Here is a 19,373-nt window from a genome sequence, read left to right as displayed (position 1 = left end):
CCACGGTGTGGTTGACATGGTGGTGTTTGGGTGTAGGTGGGACCCGATGATCTCAAAGGTTTTTTCTAAGCTAATTGCTTCTGTGATTCTGTATGCAGAGATTAATTTCTACAGTATACTAAACTCTGTTACCGCAGAATGTATACTACATACATACACACACACACACACACATATATATAGGTAAAAGCATTGTGGTGTTTTATCTAACTGCTGAGCCTGTGCTCCATACCACATTCTTACACTGCAGCATTCCCAAACAGCTCTCTTAATGTCCAAACTGTCAATTGCAATAATCTGCAGGCCAGGTTATTTAAAATAAGCAGAGAAAAACCCTGAACCAAACCAAATTAAACAAACCTGTTTCCCTATTGTTTCAAACAGACCAAAGTAATTAATACCCATAAGTTAATAAATGTTTCATAAATTGGGTTCAGCCACACAGATGCTGTGATTGATGTATCCAATAGAATTTGTGTTCTGCAGTAAGGTGGCCACTATTTTTGTAAGACAGCAGAACATGCTTGCATTGGGAGGAGGAAGGTAATAAATGTCATTTCAATTCCTCCAAATGTGGATGATAAGGGGTAATATGAGGATGACTGGGAATAGGAAAAGCAAATCTAGGTAGAAGCATAGGTGAAAATGGCAATTAGGCAAAAGAAAAATTGAGCCAAACCAGGCCTAGCAGCTGCAAAGATTTTTTTTTTTTTAATAGGGGACTTAATTAGAAAAGACTGCATTCCTCATGTACATACAGAGAAATTCACTCTTGAATTAGGCATTTACAAAAGATGTTTGCTAGTGGCATCCTCTCTGAGAAGTGGCTGGTGGTTTTAAGGTTCTCTGTAAGAGGAGGCTTGGCTGATTTTAGATAAAGAAATGGTCTTGCTTTGCATAAAAATGCTAAACTCTCTGTATTAAAGACTTGAACTCTCAGATCTCAGAGGAACCTGTGACATTTACCTCAGGTGTTGACCATGTTTTAAGCATATTTGACTGCTGCCTGGTACAAATTCTGCATTGATTATTCTAGAGGAAGCTTCCTCTAGTAGTCAGATGAAAAGGAAATCAAATCCCTAATGACTTGCAAAGGTCCTGATATTTTTAGGTAGGCTGAAGTATGAGGTCTCTGAGGCTCAACAGTTTCATCCTAGCTTCCCTGAGACCCAGAATCCTGTATTACAAAACACCTAAATAGCTTTTAATCTTATCTGAACTTTGCTGCACAGATGTGTTTTTGTAATTCTTCATTGGTGATAACTTGTCTGCACTACATTATATTGGGTGGGAGGAAAGCATTAATAATAATTTTAAAAGTATCCCCTGAGTTCTCAGCAGAATGGTTGAATTCGCAATTATTCTTTCCTTTTTCTTATGTCCTGTATTTTAGGATCAATGAGTAAATAGAAATAAATTAACCTTAATCTAGATCTTTTGTGTGCATCTTATTTACATCCAGTATTTAAGGAAATGTATCTGAACATAGATACAGATTATTAATATTAAAAGTTAATTTCCATTATAATTAATATATGGGAGCATAACAGGAGTACTGAAGGATGCTGTGGTAACTATTTTTGTTAGGGCCCAAAGGAATGAAAAGCAGCCAGTTTGAGTAGCACAAAAATATTACAGGAAGTTCCTTTGAAATGGTGACTTATTGTTTTGAATTGCAATACAAGGTGGCACCATCTTTGCACAATATAAAACCAATCTTCTGCCCCAAATAGATGTACCAAAATGGAACAGCCAGTACATTCTTTACAAAAGCCAAACCAAATGCCAGAAAATCTAATCTGTCTGCAGAAAGATTCCACACTTCTGATAAGCCTGGGCCATGACCCAGTCTGTCTTGAATTATAAACTGGACAGTTACTCAGCAACAGCCCAACCCTCCTCTGGCTCGGGGTGTAAGGGAGGATTAACATTCATTTCAAGAGGCTAAAAGCCACAGTGCTAGATTTTGTTGTTTTTATTTTTTTTTTCTTTTAGTAGTAGCTGGAATTTCTGACAAGTAACAAAGCACATGGGGCCTTGGATTTGGGCCGGGTGCCGTGGAGGTTTGCTGCTTAAGCTTTGGTGCTGAGTTGCACTAAGTCTATTTCCTTGATGAGGAGATGGGTTCCTGAGTTTGCCATTTTAGGTGCTTTTTCTTGATTTCTGATTTATTCTTTTCCTTCATGGGAAATTATATCAATTTGTTACAGATCAGGACCATTACAATGCAAAAATCCTTGTTTGAGATTTGTACAGGCAGTTTTGCAGATACTTGATTTCTTGAGTAGGGGAAGGTTTCTGCATAGAAAGCTCACGAGTACTGAAGAGCTTGTAACAAAGAATGTAGTGACATGTTTATTTCAAGTCTTAATTTCTTTAACATGATTTGAAAGCCATCCCATCTTTTTTGGTAGGTGTCTGGCTTGTTGGGTGACAATATACAAGCGAATGTTCAAAACAAATTTTGCAGACAATGCCTGTAGATATTCTGACTACTGAGAAGGGGGTAATATTTTAAACTACTTCTGAGGGGAGATGGAAATGTGTAATATTTTTTGATCCTCTGAAGAAACCAGACTCCTGATTCATATGTGGGAGCAGTGGGTGTACAAGCATTCTGAATGTTGCCCACCAGCTAAGGGCCCTTATGAATTAACAGTGGTGGCCAGCACCACAAACACATTCCCTGTGGTCAGTCCTATCACGTAGGAACACTTTGTCTTCAGGAATCAGGAATGCATTACCATAATGACTTCTAAGGCAAGTGCCACTGAGGCTCTGAATACTTCAGTAGATGCTCTGAGCTGCTTCAGGGTATGAAAGCCTCCAGGTGAGAGAGCTAGGATGATATCTTCAAAGAACTTCTTCAGAACTGAGAATATTCAAAGTTGCCTTGAAGATATTTTTAAGTCCACACTTTTCCTAGTAAGGAGTCATCTTTTGCTTAGGTATCAAATACTTTAGCAAATTTGCTTTAAATTCAACAAAGTTTTGACGGAAAAGAATAAAATATTATTTTTTAAAACCAACTATTAAAAAGTAGGAAAGATAATTAGGAAAGAAAAAATGCAAAATAGTGCTTAGTAAAATTGAAAAAAAAATTCATTAGTTCTGCTAGTGAAAATGATAGAGTTACAGAGCCAACTAACAAAGGTGTTTTGCTCCACTGTCTGTTTTGAGAAAAGTATATTATTTAGAGAACTTTTGTAGAAAATAATCTTGAAAGCTCTGGGGATTTAATCATATAATCTAGGAAATCTGAGTTTACTAAATTTGTTCTTTCATGACTTTTCCTTACACGAGTGAAGAAATCAAAGCACAAAGAAGAAGAACAAATGAGGTCCAGTTTTGCACGGCTTTGGATGTTCTGATTGAATTATCTGCTCTCATCTAATGAATTCCAGGCTTAAGCTCTTCCCGGAGCTGGTTCTGGCAGCTGCCTTTCCCCATGCCCAGAGAAGGAGCTCTCCTTTCCTGCCTTACACGTCTCTGTGCGTTCTTGAAACTCGGAGGATCCCAAATTTGTTGAATCCGTGCCCGGCCGAAGGGCAGACCGAAGGATGCTCGTGCGCTTGGAGGCGGCTCCCAGGTGGAATCCCAGCAGATGGCGCTTGGGAATGTCGAATCCGCGCGCTCCGGGGAAAAGTGAATTATTTCTGCCTCCCGTTGGTAAAGGATAACAGCTGAGACATGACTGTTTTAAAGTAAAACCATGGTATCACGATGACCCGTAATTTCTTACAACAGAGAGAAAGGCTACTTTTTTTTTTTTTTTTTTTTTTTTTTTTTTTTTTTTTTTCCCAATACAAAAATATTTGAGCCATTGTATTTCCCTCTCAGTACAGACATCCCCTGATGGCGCTTGGAACACTTGGAAGACTGGCAGAGTTTGTCTTTGGGGTTCAGAAACCTTAGAGGAAGATTCACCTGGCTAACGGGACCTCCCCTGTAGCTCCATCCCCTCTCACAGTGGTGTTTCCTCCCCTCCTGGTCCAGGCATCCTGTGCAGGAGAGCTCTGCACAGGAAAGGCAGCATGAGATGAGGATGGTCTTTGGACAGTGGCAACAGCAAAAGGGCTTTAAATTAGGACTATTGGAGGTGATGGGAATCAACACTGAGGCAGCTGCACCTCCTCCCTGTGCTTTGAAGGGATCACAGCTCCCCTGCAGCCAGACCCGTGGGATGATGCTGTGCTGGTGCCAGGGAAGTGCCTGCTCCAGGAAGTGTTTTCTACCTCTCTGTGTTGCCTGCTTTAAGGGGAGGGAAGTAAAAGTCTGCTGCCTTCGATGACCTGGTCCTCACACTTTGTCCAAAGCTCTGCCACCAATGCTGTAGTGCGGAAAGGATTTTAAGTTAGCTTGGATTTTTTTTTCATTCAATTTCTGCACTGCAGAGGTCTAGTAAGTGAAATGTCCCATAGCCAGCTACTCCATTACACAGCAAAAGTGAGGCATCTGTTGTGACTGAACAAATAGCAGAAAAGGAGAAAAATGTCAGGTGTAGGGGGGGTATGTGGAATTTATGCAATTTTTCATAGATATGACTTACCATTTTCATAGCAACTTTACCACAAGGACCTCAGAGCTGTAGATGGAGACATACATAAAGCTTTGCTTTAATGTTAGAAAGAAATTCTGCCAGCACTTTGCCAGAGTAATGGGTAAAATTATGCAGCTTTGTCCCCTGAAAAGGCTGGCATTGCAATGGGCCTTTCAATCCCAAAGGAGCAGCTGAATAATATTTTTGACAATTTATTGTGAAGAAAATGCACAGTGTTTTTGAGAAGGGGTTTGTTTTCCTTTCACATAGTTGCAAACAATTTCACCTTTTCTCCATTGACACATATTACACATCTGAGCACCCCTTTCTAGCCTTATTAATGTGGCATATTTCATATCGTGTAGAAGATTCTGAATAACTTACTTATGGAAATGCTGACAAAATCTTCACATTTCTGCGAATTTTATATATGCAAATAAATCACTGCTTTTCCATTAAAATTACATCCAGAAATCTTATTATTACCCAGATTTATATTTGTTTTCTATAACCTTTCCCTTCCAAGTGGCTTCAGAAACACTAATCCATAAAACCTTGCAGCCAGTCTTGATGACCCAAATCTGAATTTCCATTTTATAATGGCTTAGAGTATTGGTTCAAATACAATTATATCAGTGAGAATTTTTCCGAGAATCAAAGCCACACAGAGACTCTTAGTGTACAAGTGTACATGTTTGTTTTCTATTCCTTGAAAGAGGCAATATTCCTACTGTTTTCAGTTCATATTGGAGCAGGTTCTAAATATTTTGGCCAAATTGCACAGTGAGTCAGTTTTAGTGGAACAGATTTCAAAGGGTTTTACTACACTATGAATTCTTCCTGCATTCATATAATTTAAATCCTGAAGAGAGATCAAATCATTCATTAACCTCCCGCAATTAGCCCTATAATATTTTATAAAATTGAGAGCCTTCTATATGCAGAGAGGTGAAAAAGGTAAATAGAGAGAGAAGAGTGTGGGTGAGAAAGGGAGGGAATATCTCATTTAGGTCTAGTTGACCCTTGAGCACAGATTAAATGGATGAAGAAGAAAAATGAATAACTGCAAAAATAAGAAAACAGAGAGAATTTGACATCTCTCTGGAGGATGAGGGTGAGAATGCATGCATGTTAGGATTCTTGAAAATTCTCAGAATTCAGAGCAAAGCTGGCTACCATTCAGCAAAACCAGAGTACTGTACAAAACTGCAGAAGTGATAATCTTTCAAAAAACAAACCTTTGGGTAAGATACAAAATTATCTAGGGAAATTCCAGCTGAGATTTCATGGTAATGGTTTAGAAGATAATTCAGTAACTGTAATCCCATGGAAAATGTGTATTAATAACAAGGGAATTTAGTTCTGGGAGAAATGTCCTAGTTGGGTTAACAAACTGCGTCACTATCTATGACTTGGTAGAGAAAAATATAAGCAGCTAATTAATGCTTTGGGGACTTAGGAGGAAAAAAAACAACAATGAAAAAAACCCCAGACCAGAGTTCTCCTTCTCCAGGAATAAAGAAATGCAGGAGGTAGAAAATGATGTATTATTTTATGCTATTTTTTTTCAGCCAGAACTTTGTCGGAGGGCGACAAAATGTAACTCAACTTTAATCAGTGTAAATTTTGAGCTTGATTCATTTCTGAGCAGCGTTAAATTTCACTGGGTTTATAATCATATAAATGCAGAGCCCTCAAGGTGATCTAGTCCTTAATAGTTACTAGTGAATTTGGCCCAGACCTTGCATTAGTTAACTGTACCATAAGGATGCTAATGAGGGGAAGGGTAAGTCAGTAATTCTTTGCTAGCATAATTCCAATGAATTCTGAAGGAATTTATTATGCTGTAGCTTGTTTCTTCTGAGTAGCATAGTCTGTAGTGCAAAATAGCAAAAAGAACTTTGGTTGGGTGGAGAAAGTTAAGATGTATATGTAGCAATAGAGGTTATTTATAGATAAAGAAATAAAAACCACCAAAATACTCACACAAACCTGAACATAAGCCATTTTAAAATAAAATTTTGACTATAGGGTCTCTCAAAAAGCAGTTGTTAAGTAGTTTTAATGGAGCTAAGCTGTAAAAATGTAAGGATAATGAAAGAAAGGACATGGACTGTTTGGCAATTCCAGGTAATGATAGGAAAGCTGCTGGAACAATAGAAATGGGAAAAGTTAGGTCCCTTCTGACTCACTCAGAAGATCGTTTTGACCTATTGATGTAACTCAAGAAATTCCTGCTGATCTGCCAGGAAATGAGGGACTTTGATTCAGGTACTGATGAACTGTTTAAAGGCTCCTGAGCAGCGATGGGGTGGAGCAGAAAGGCAGGGGACACTTTTGATTTGAAATATCAGTGTCTGACATGCCAGATGTAAGATCTGTGGAAAGCAGTTTCACCACGTCACCTGAATGTCAAAAGCTGCAGCTTTCTATATGGTGAACAATAGCTGGGAAAAACAGCTGTTCAATATTTTTTTTAAATATGCTGATTATTTTTAGTTCAATGCCTCTTTAAACCTGAACTGCTCACTTATCACCATACTTCTGAGAAACCTTCAGGCAGAAACCTTTTGACATTTGTTTTTTTGCCTGAGTAGCAGATGCTTAGCAGTAAGCCTATTTTCCTTCCTTTGCAACCTCTTTCCCAGAAAATACAAAAGGAATCTTCATCCAGATTTCATGCTGTCCATGAAATCAGAGGGTTGTCTGGTAGACTCATGACTTCACTGGATTATGTGACCATGTGTGAAAAAAAATATTTGCTTGAAATGGGAACTTGTGCTGCAAAGCTCTGCATATTGATCCTGTTTTGAAAGGATGCTCAGGTGTGCAGTATCTCAGCTGGCAGTCTCACACTCTGTGTGTGTTCATGGACACACTTGTTGCAGCTTCACGTTGTGTGTGGGGGGCTCAGCTTGCAAAGCAGGATGTCAGCACCTCTGTATTGACAAGAAAGTTAAGGGTGAAGGGTGGCTGCCTAAATACTGGCATCTGGTGCTATCACAGACATTTTTTGTTGCATTTCTTCTTCATTATCTACTATTCTGGTACTTCACACGAAGTCCTTCATTATGTCTGCCAACCATCCATTTTTGTTGCATAGTGAAAATGCCATTAGGACTGTATTTTAAGGAAGCAAATTGGACCCCTAAGTTAGGTTACTCACCATGAAGCCGAATCCCATCCTTGCCAATCAATCATGATGGATTTCAGCCTCACATTCACATAACTTTTCAAGTGGAGGACAGTGACTCACCTTAGAAAGGCATCAATTTCTACCTAATCATTAGAAGGATTCTGTTCCTGTCATTTTTATTAATGCTCAGACAGCATTAGCACGCTATCTGTTCCCTTCTCCATAGACATAAGTCCTTTCTAGTCCTGGCCAGCTGCCCATCCATATGGGTCTACACATGCTGCAGGTTTGTGTTTGGACTCTCAGTCTGGTATTCTGAGTGAGAAAGTAGCAAAGTGCATGAGAACAAGACTCAGAATATATGTGATATGATTTTCTAGCTGTGAAACCATTTCTGGTTTTTTGTTTTGTTGGTTTTTTTGGTTTTTTTTTTTTTCAAATATGCATGGTGTTAAACCTGTAAAGCAATGCTGATAATGACACTACTGGTGTTGTGTATTCTGCCTCAGGCTCTTTTGTGGTGCTAAGCACCCAAAAGCCCATGGAAGTGAATTATATGTTTGTGTGGTTCCTGCCTACTGATCCTGCCCAAATGAATTGAATTAGTGCAATAGCTGGAAATTCCTCTGCTCTAAATTCTTGTGGCTGATGAATAATATTTTTAGTCTTGGTTCTGGATCTCTTTCTACAGTGTATGCAAGGTAGTTTATGTTTTAGGGTAAAGACAAGCTTGTTGTATCTTTGTATTTTGGTGATGACAAGTTAGCCTTCATAGTTTTTCTCTAGAGACTTTTTCTTGTACTAGACTAAAAAAGAAACAAAAAGACAATAATGAATAATGCTTTCAGATAATGAAAGCTCTAGTCTGAAACTAGCAGATGTTAGTTTTTTGCATAAGATGGCGAGTATCAATACATAAGAAAACATCATGGAGATTTGGACTCCAGAAGTATAAAAGCCTTAAAAATATTCACAAGTCATTTACAAAGATTTTAGTATATTATGAGAGCACTGTCAAATCAAATGCAAATTTAAATCTAATTCATTCCCTACAAGGGTAGCAAACCCTTTAGTTTACATGAATACATTGCTAGAGTGGGCCTGAAACATAATCCTTAACCAGAAAATACACTTAGGAGATGGCTTCAGATCCAGAAACCACTTCCTTGGTGCACACAGGTAGTGCTGCTGTGAACGTTTCCAGTTTCCCATCCTGGGAAGTCATTTCTGTGGCCTCCCCAGAGCCAGGCCTGCCACTGCTGGGGTGGAACAGCAATGCCCACAGGGTTGGGGAGACCCCTGGCCCTCAAAATCCCCAAAATGCTGAGCTCAGGAGCCCCTGAGCCTCTGCACCTCTCCTCCACTTGGGCTCCCTTTCAAACACAGTTCCCCTGGCCACAAAAAGTTGTCTTGCTGCTGGACCTGCCAGCCCCAATGGCAGCAGGAACCTTTCCATTACCCTTTGCATGGTGCTCCCACTCAAAGAAAAGTTTCCCAAAGCTCTAAAAAAGCTTTCTCAGAGACAGTTTTTTAATGAAGTTACAATTTATTCTTCTTTGCCTTGAGATCTCTGGTCTTTTCCTCTAAGATCATCAGGGTTTTTTTTTTTTGTTTGTTTGTTTGTTTAGCAGCAATCTTTCATAAGGGAAGGATATATTAATTATTGTATTTTATTATTTATTTTAATAGCATCAAAATGTATCCTAACCAGTAGGCAGAAGCCATGCTGGGGTCACGAGGGGCTGAAGCAAATATAAAGGAGACTTTTTTGAAAGCTCCATGATTATTATATTTTGGCCAATTTGTGGCTTATTATCTCTTGTAGCTTTTAGTGGATCATAATATGTTCATTAATTGTCCTCAGTATCCCCAAGTTTCAGTTTCATCAGGCACACACCACACTAACCCCACGTGTCACTGAGAGTCAAAGCAGAGCCAGTATTGCCCTTCACCTCCCTGTGCCTGCAGCCAGCAGCTCAGCTCTCGAGCTGTGCTCCCAAATGCATCAGCCTTGTGGGTATTTTGTGCCCGTCAACAAGTGGGACTTAGGATGTTGAATACCACATGGGATAAGAGGCAAGAAGCAGTGCAAACTTCTTTTGCCTTAGCAAACTTCAGTCCTCCTGCTTTAAAGGAAGGGATTTATTCCAAAGAAATAGTGATCAAGGGGTTTTTTTTCAATACCTGAGAAGGGGATATGTGCCAGAGAGGGCTTACACATTTAAATATATATAGATATACTCCATATATAGGTACATGTTGGTATAAGTATTTTTTCTGGTGTGTGTATAGATATTGGGTGGGTGAGTGAGTGAGTATATATATTTATTTGTATATGCACATATAAACCAATATTGGTCTTGAGGAGTGACGGATTATCTTTTTTTTTCACAGTAGTGTCTCAAAGTGATATGTTTGGTTTCAGATCCCAGGACCATCACCTGTCCTAACAGATACAAGAAGTCCCTTTGGACTCTCCTTTTACTCTGCAGTTTCTTTAACTTGATGGTGTTGAGGAGCCTCTGTATCACATTGTAAGGATCCTGTACAACAGTCTGCTCTGGAAAAAAAAATCCTTTTCTCTTGCAGTAGTTTTCTTATTGCAATATTTACTGAATCCTTGGCAGTGTTGGTGGGGGAAACAGAAATCTGCTTCTAGCTAGGAGGAGACCATTTAAAAAGTGACAGAGAAGAGAGGATGTTGGGGCTCTTTCTTCACAACAGCTTGCAACCTCTTAGGGGGATGGGATAAACTAATAAAGGAAGATTTTTGACTAACCATTTGGGGCTGAGGTGCTTCTCCATCCTGAGCACCAGCAGTAATAGGAAACAGAGCTGATGTCTGTGCCAGGCAGCTCCTTTCTGATGCAGGAGCATTTGTAGCAGACTCTTAAATCATACTATGGATGCCCCATCAGTGTTTTGGTTTGCAGGGTGGTTTGGCCCCCATCACTGCAGAGGTCTGAGAACATTTTGTTAGAGAAGAGTGCTTAAACAGATGGTTCAGATAGTCAAACAGGAACAGGGCTGCTGCATGGCAGGAAGGCACTGAGCTGCTCTTTCCATTGCTTTGGCAATAGGACAAGCTGTAATAGGTTTAAATTGAGGCAAAAGCTATTTAATTTAGGCTTTGAGAAAGAAAGAAGAGGTAAATACATGGCCGGCATGGGGTTTGGGAAAAAAAAATATGATCTTGTATGGCTGCTTTTTGTGATTACTTGGAGGCCAACAGGTACAGAAAAATAAGCACTGACTGCAGCTGCCTAGTACTTACACTGTGGGGAAAAAGCAAAAAGGTACCACAGCTGACTCCAGCAGGGCTCCTCCCTTTCTTTCACAGCAGCGTTCACTTAATGGTATTTGCCTGGATACATTTGCCCATGGGCCTTTGGTTGAAGGAATAAAGCTGTAATATAAAACACCTGCTAGTCATGTGGAAGTTGCAAAAGAGGCTTTTTTTTTTTTCTTTAATTCTGCCTGATGATAGAAAAGGAGAGCAGGTGCTGAGGAAGGAGATTTGATGATAAGCCACAATGATATCTTGTCCCCTCTTCCAGACATTGCTAACTAGCCATAAACTGCAATATATGAAATTTTGTCAGTCTGCCAAATAGGTATAAGCATTCCCATTACATGAGTGCAATTATTTAATGTAACCTCTGAATAATATCTTTAACTCATTGTGCTCCTACTCAGGAAGAAAGAAGCATAATGCATTGAAAACAAAACAAAACAAAACAAAAAAGCCCAAACCAACCCAAAATCATGGGGGAGACTAAAGCACCCACTTAAGGTGTTAAAGAAAACCATTTTTCTCTCTCCACTCAGAAAAATGAAAGTCAATTAACATTGACATTTCCAGACTGTAAGCCATGCAAACTTAATTTTCAAGGTCTGGATTAAAAATAAAATTGTAGATTATACTGTCCTTACATACCTTTGTAAGGTGAGAGCAGTAACCTTTATTAGCTATGAAGAAAGTCTGAAAGATTTATATAGTTCTGTCTTGCATTTTTTTTGTTTCTGAATAAAGCAACACAGTGTAGAATTAATTGTTACTTGAAGCTTTGTCTAAGACAGGTGATACCTAACCCCACCTGCTGCAGCCCCCAGGGACAAGGGGACAGCAGGAGGGGTCTGTGGGTAGGATGGCTCTGCTGCCTGCGTCCTGCAAGACTGGCTGTGGACTGTGACGCCTGGGCTAGGCTGGATCAGCCCCATGAGAAGGGCACTGTGCACCACTGTCTGTAGAACTCCAAAGCAGGCATTGCAAAGCTGTCACTCCAGATAGCCCATCTCCAGGCAGCACTACAAAGCTCTGTTTATCCTCCCTTCTGGGTCACAGGCTGCCCAGAAATGAAAGGGAAAAACAAAACTCATAGAGAAATTCCTAATGTAAGGGGACCCACATCTCCTCTGATAATAGGAAAATCTTTGGCTGACTGAAACACAGAATATGTAAGTACTAAAAGATTATGGTGAAAATTGCAGCAGATCCAAGCATGTGAAACTCTTGAAAGAGTGCTCCTTTTTGTACTCCCTGAGATGTGCTGTTTTCTCAGCCAGTGTTTACTGGTTCTTGGTTGATAATATCAAACACTGTGATTTTCAAAGGAGACTAAGATTTATATGTTCAGCTTCCAAGGAAGGGGTAAAAATAATCAGACCAAACACCTAAGGCCAAGACAGAATCCTTGAGGCTGAGCCATGTCCCATTTCTCATGGCAGGGACACGTGTGAGGGCAGCAGGCTGAGTGTGACCCCTGTGCCAGCCAGCAGTGCAGCTGCTGTGTGATGGGACCATGGAAGGAAGAGAAGCACTGGGTGTTCTGCATGGCAGGCTGGGGAGGAGAAGCTGTGTGCACATCTGTGACCGTGGGCACAAAGCTACAGAGCTGTGACCAGGCAGGTTTCTAACCAGAACCAAGGTGTTTCTGCAGATGTGACTTCTAGTCAGCCCACCAGCACTAATGAGTTTTGTCAGGGATGTGGGTGATGACCAGATTTCCTGTGACATTAACTTTTAGCCATGTGGAAATCAATAAATCAATACTATCATCCAGTGAGGTCTGTTGGCTTGGAGTTAACAGGTATACACCTGAAAATTCATCTTCCCATCATCAGCATTTTTTAATGTTCATTCAGCTAGAAGATTAAAAAAAAAAAAAACACAAGAGGAGGCATTTGTCTTTGACACAAAATCATACAAAAAGTCTTTTTTTTATTAAATATACATTACTTACAGTTTAAGTCTTTCTTCTGTACAACAGTAACCATAGAAAACAAAAGAAGCTAAGGCTAAATTTTTTCAATCCCTTAACAGGGTATTAAGACATGTTACATCGTCTACAAAACTGACTTAGACTGAGGCAACGTCCTGTGGAATCCTCTTTAGAAAACCAGATAGTGAAAGGGGAATAATCTAAATCTCCATTTTGCTTTTTACTGTAACTGAGAGACTCTTGCTTTACCCTTGGACAAACCATTAAAAAAAAGTTCTTTTTTTTGTTTGCTAATAAAATGAACAGAGCTCTGAGAGATTTATTTAATAAAACTTGAGTAGAACAAAGTAAAATGAATGATGAAGGGCTCATCTGTAGAAAGAACCAATTTTTTATTATTAAAAATTCTTAGCTTCCATTTTGCTCTCTTTTTTCTTTTTTCTTTCTAGGGTGCCTTTGTCCATTAAAATCCCATAAAATCCTTCCAGCTCCTGAATTGATTGACAAGACACCAACCACAGACCAACCTTCCCTGAGGGTGACTTAAGCCATATCATGGGCTTTGTGGAGCTGAAGTTCCCACATTTTATCCAGAGTTCTGCTATAAAACAACACAATTTCAGTGAATGCAACTCTTGTTGACAGCAGTAAGGGATGACTTGGATTCATGTATGTCAGCCCCAGTTTGCAGGAGATCATCAAAGCAAGAGCAATATGAGGCTAAATTAATCTGTAATGTATCTACATTGACCTAAACAAGATTACAACCAGGTCTGAAGCTGTCTCCTGTTTCTTTCACAAAGGAGGTTTCAAAGCAGGTCAGGTATGACAATGTTAAGGTTCTCACTATCATTTAGATATAATGGTCTGTGCTAGAGATTTTATTTGCAAAAATCATGGAGTAGAGATTTTTATGACTGGATGTCTGAATAAAAAAAAGTACCTGTTTGCTCTCCTTAGCTCCTGAAACTTCAATTCCACTGTGTTGTGAATGGAAAGTGAGGCTGTGACTGGCTGTATCTACGCTTTACCTATGAAACAAACCATCTTCTTTCTTGACAAATACGGGTACTGCATTGGCAGCAATGACAAAACACATCAGGAAAGGATGCGCCTGAAGGACACAAGAAGGAGCTGTAAAGGGCATGCAAAATGAGTAAATCATTTCCCATGCAGAGTTAGTTCCAAATGGACTCTATTTAGGGCTGTGGGCTGAAGTTTGTGAAGGGAATTATGACTAGCATATCAAAAAGTAAGTAGTGTTGCAATGTCAACAGCAGTCAGTATTTCAGAAAAAAAGCTGGTGCAAGCATCCTGAACAAGGGAGTGGAAAGTCTCTAAGCAAACACAATTCTTTGGATCACCTGTTGTACCCAACATTTGATTAAATGGTATGATTGTTTGAGGGAAAACATCCCCAGTTCTCCCTTGGGCTACCCGGGAGAGTTCCAGCAATCTAACTGGGGAGATTTGGATCTGGTATCAGCCAGAGCTTGGAAATCCTCTCCCATGTTTGAAGCACATCTCTGATACTTCTGGACACTGATCATCAGAACAATTAAGACTATGTTTTGGCAGACTAAGCAGCAGCAATTCATTCCATGGAAAAAAAAAAACCTACCACTGAAAAACACCTGAAAGCCTCATATCCAACTGATGGTTACCATGCATGGCTTGAAATAGTGTCCATTTTCCAAGAGCTTTTGCCTCCTTCACTACCCCATTTTGAACTGTTAATGTCCTCTTTTCCTCTTAGGTATCACCACCTCTAGGTGACTGCATTTCCACCATGGAGTGCAGTCTCCCTTCTGACTGAACACCCAGCTGACAGTTTGGTTTCTATGACTGCCAGGAGAAAAATCATAATCTTAAATTGAATTGTGAAACAAGCTTCTCTGACTCCTACCAACAATTTGATAGCTCCACATGTTAAAGAAAAAGGAGGGATGAAGAAAACAGAGGTGAACTAGATATGGAGTGACACTGTCAACACAAACTGTTGCCTTAATCCTTTCTTAGCTTGGCTTGTAGACTCAGCACATTACAAACAACAAACAATGAGCTTACAAATTACAAGAATTCACCAGAAAGTGTGCTTTTTTTCCAATTTCTGCTTTTTGTCAGAGTAACTTAGTGCAAAAGATCACAAAAATAAGCACCAATACACTGAAATATTCAAACTCTCTATATGCCTGTCTTGAAATAAACAGTCAAAGAAAAAAGCCAATTCAGACCCAAAAGAAGAATGTGTTTAGAAGTTTCATGTACAAAAGTAACATGGAGGAGGGGGCCGCCCACACTGAAAGAGGACATGAAGAACTTTCCACTGGGAAAGAAAGTGCATCAAACTGCAGAACCCAAGGGAACAAATCATGCTGTGAAGCTGTGATGGCAACCTGTGAAGAAAACACCCAAAAACTTCAAGAACATGGTGCAGCTCTAACTGTAGCTAGGCAAGAAGCCTCCCACCAACCTCTAAAGATGCTGGCTAAGGCCCTTGGTTTGACAGGGATGTAACTGTATCACTGGGCTTGTTTGGTAAGTAGGCATTAAAAAACTGCATGAAAGCTTTGAAATAACACTCACAAGGTCTCAGACTTTGTTCAAGTCTTTTACGAAGTGTTGCTTTCTGAAAAATAAAATAGAAAAAAACTCCTTTGTGTCTGTGAAAAACAGCAGTGCAGAAGAATATTTGAAACTAGTCTTGTTTAGGGTAAACTTCATTTAGGTGAGAGCAACAGACAACGATGGCATGAGATGGGGGACCACAAAGATGTCAGGTTCTGCCTCCTCTACATTTCTGTTAATTTGCAGTGGAGCATGCATGTCTACTGACTGGCTTCCTTACAGAAGGAAGGTTGATTTTTTTTCTGAAGATGGGATTTATTTTTTCAGGGATTTATTTAATTGAGCACTTATGGATCCTGGATGGGAATTTATTATAATTTGAAAAGCAGCAAGTATCAGACATAGCTACTTGGGTTAACAGATGCCAGGATATGACAGACAGGAGATTAAATCCATCCTGGAGCTGCAGAGATACCTGGTATCATCTCAAATGGCACCAGACATGTAGAAAGGCATCTGAGAGGGCTGAGTTAGCTTTAGATTCAGAAATGTGTGGATCTGGCTTCATGTATGCTATCCGCCAAAGCTCCCATGTGAGGCAAAAAATGGATGTTGGATCTAGAACTGACTGAAAGGAGAATTATCCACTTCTCCACAGATTACTGATCAGATTGTCACTGGCTCAAAGTGGTACTTTGAAACTCGATTTTCATGTATTTGTCTACAAGGAGATGTATACATTTACTAGTCAGGGATGTTTAGAGTAATTTTTAGAGTAATTTAGATGCAAGGTGTCTTTCCTTGACCCTAGCTGTCACCTCAGTAAAAACAAAAAGTCACTTGTAATACCTGTGGAGATGTGTCTACTGGATCTTCATAACTATTGCAAAATTCGGATTCATAGGCAAATTCTGCTAGAAGTAACTTCTCTATTAACAGGAGACTACCCTGTCTCAGTAATCAATGGATAAAAAAGACATCTCTTGGGGTTAATTTAATCTTACAGGATTAAATCTTACAGAGACATTTGCCCTATCCTCCCTAATGACAGGGCGGGACAGGACTGGATGACAATTGTGAAACAGGCAGTTGGTAAAACCAAATGCAAAATGAAACAAACCCAAAAGACTCAGATAAAAGCAATATCCAAGTGCTTCACAGGTCTTGGACTCAATCTTATCATCAGCAAAATCAATAACTGACTTCATTAGGAAAAGATTCATAACCCCTCACCATAGTGAAACAATATGATATATTGATTTCTCCTTGCCCAATATGTGAAATATGTGATCAGCTAAATGCTAATATAGACAAGGATCTCATTAAAATAAGGGTTTAGACTACAGTGTAAAAATTGAGCAATTGATAAATAGGATGAGTTAAGTATAGCTAGATCAAAATAAAGCTGAGAGAAAGCATCTTGTTTTTGTAATCTGGTTATAGTTTTAACTTAACTATCAGGGGCATATCATGACTGAACACACTTTGATAACCACACAGCTCTATATGTGTCATTTTTAGTCATATTTACCCAGGTGGGAATGCTGACTTAGCCCATATGAGTTAAAAGTATGTCTTTTATTTGGGTTTTTCACTAACCTATGCATGGAGCCATGGCAAGAATAAGAAGAAATAAAAACAGTGTACATTTTAAAAATTGACCCAAAACACTCACACTGTCTTGTAGGTGTATATGGACAGATGAAATACTAACTGACAATTCCATATGTAACTTACTTAGGACCAAAGTTTTATTTCCAAAAGAGAAATGGGACTCAATTTTCAAAGGTATTTAAATGTCTTGTAGTATATTAGAACATTCCACAGCAAAGCAGACACAGAAATTAATTTGAGTTAAATGCTCATTTTGTTTAGTCACTTAAGCATTGATCCACATCCTCAAGAGACTGAATTCCTTGTAAAACCTATCCTTCACCCAGGTGGCAGCCAAGTTGGTTGGAGTTAGCTTTCTAACATCCAGCCTTCCTTTGTTTTCTTTCCCTGGCATTCAGAGAGATTCCTTCTGGGCATCCAGCCAGACTGCATGACTAAAAGTCTTTATAAGCATGGCTGTTACTGGTCAAGTCTTTTCTGGAAAACAGGAATTTGCAGTGCTGAAATCCATATCTAAGATAGTTCATAATTTCACAGCCTGCCTAGCAAAAATAATTTTCATAGGTTACATATTGTATTACCAAGAGAAAAAAAAGAGACAATATCCTTCTAACAGTCCCTTGCTTTTATTATGAAACTTGTCTTGGGGAAGGAAGAAAACCCAAAAAATGCCTCCAAACAACTCTTTGACAGTCTCAGGTTTTCCACTGAAATGAAATCTGAAAATTTATGTATAAAATGTATTATCCTCTGGCTTTACTTAAAAATATTATCTAGAATGAAAGCTTAAAGAAAAAGAGAAAACACCCTTTAAAAAGAAACATTAACAAAAATAGCAGAAATGGCTTCAAATACATGGGATAAAAGTTCTAATTTGAACTAAGGAAAATGAATTTTAGCTCTAGTAGTTTTTTTCAAAACTGTATTTCTTTTATATAAAAAAAATTAATTGCCTTCAACTTGTATTGAAGGAAGTCCAATTATGTCCTCACTAAAGAAAGCATTAAAAAATAAAAAGGAGTTTCTATTTAGAGTACTTCATTTAGTATATTTTAGCTACCTTTAATAAGAATAATTTTGACATCCTGATTTGGAAGTCCATACAAATATGTTCATTTGTTCAGCCCTGCAGCATAAAAATCTTCCCATCTCAGTACAACCACAGGTATAGATGCATGTCTCTGTATACTCATGCATACATTCATATGAAGTTCCTTCTTTTTACAGATGCACCCCAACCTAGCTAAATTTTCAGAGTTTTACCTTCCTATTCAACTCTTCATGTAGCCAATTAAGGACATTAGCACATCAGGGAGATCTCATACAGAGGCCATTTAAGAAAAAACATAGGCAGAGGGGCCCAGGAACTCTCCTACTTCTCCCTTCTGCCACGACAAACAAAGTAGAAAGAGTAAAGATAATTGCTTTGCCAGGATTTTACTGCCAAAGACAAAGCAACATAAAGAGAACCCAGCTACTCAGTCACTGCAATACTCCTCACATAGAAACACTGTCAAATGTGTTACCCAAACAGCCAGTGTGTGGCAAAACAGCTGCAGCTGACCATGGCTGAGGAAGAATGGCACCAAACTAGTTTCAATATAGAGAGTTTTATAAAGCTGCTCAGTGAAAAGTTCTAGTTATAGGGATGGCCTCATATTCCTCTTCACATAAGAATAATGTCACTCCAAGACTGCTTTCTCTTCCCTGAATGAATGCTCCAAAAGAAGTAGTAAAGAATCACCATATCCAAATAAATACATTTATTTATTTATTCTTCCTTGTCTGCTCTCTCCTCTATAAACAAACTTAAAACAAAAAACTCGAATAAACATCTACGTACCTTTCCAATGGACTGCCTAGAAAAACAGCACCTGTTGCAAGTGTAAACTCATCTCTAGTTTGCTGTGAGTTAATGATTCATACTGGGATTCTTTAATTTTTAATCTATGTAAAAAGAACCACTGTGTGTGGAAACCCCAGGATGGCTGTACAGGGCAAAGAAGGAGATTTAGCTTCACAATCACTTGTCTCAAGTTAAATCAAGAGTATTGCAATGAATAAGATTTTTCTTCCTCTTAACTTCAGGCTTAATTCTACCACCAGCAAATTCTACATCCTCTTTAGAAGCCCTGCAAAGGCAGCAGGGTGTTCAAAACCTCACTGGCTGGGACTCCTTCATTTCTTACCCTTAGGATGTTTGTGGTTGAAAAGGAGGTTTTTCATCCTCACACTATAACCATGCAGCACAAGTAAAATGGGCAGAACTTGATTCTTCAGTAGTGCTCCCAAT

This window comes from Lonchura striata, chromosome 7 (genome assembly GCF_050655825.1).
Source record: "Lonchura striata isolate lonStrDom1 chromosome 7, ASM5065582v1, whole genome shotgun sequence".
In the NCBI taxonomy this organism is placed as follows: Eukaryota; Metazoa; Chordata; class Aves; order Passeriformes; family Estrildidae; genus Lonchura; species Lonchura striata.
Note: the sequence above shows the minus strand (reverse complement) of the source record.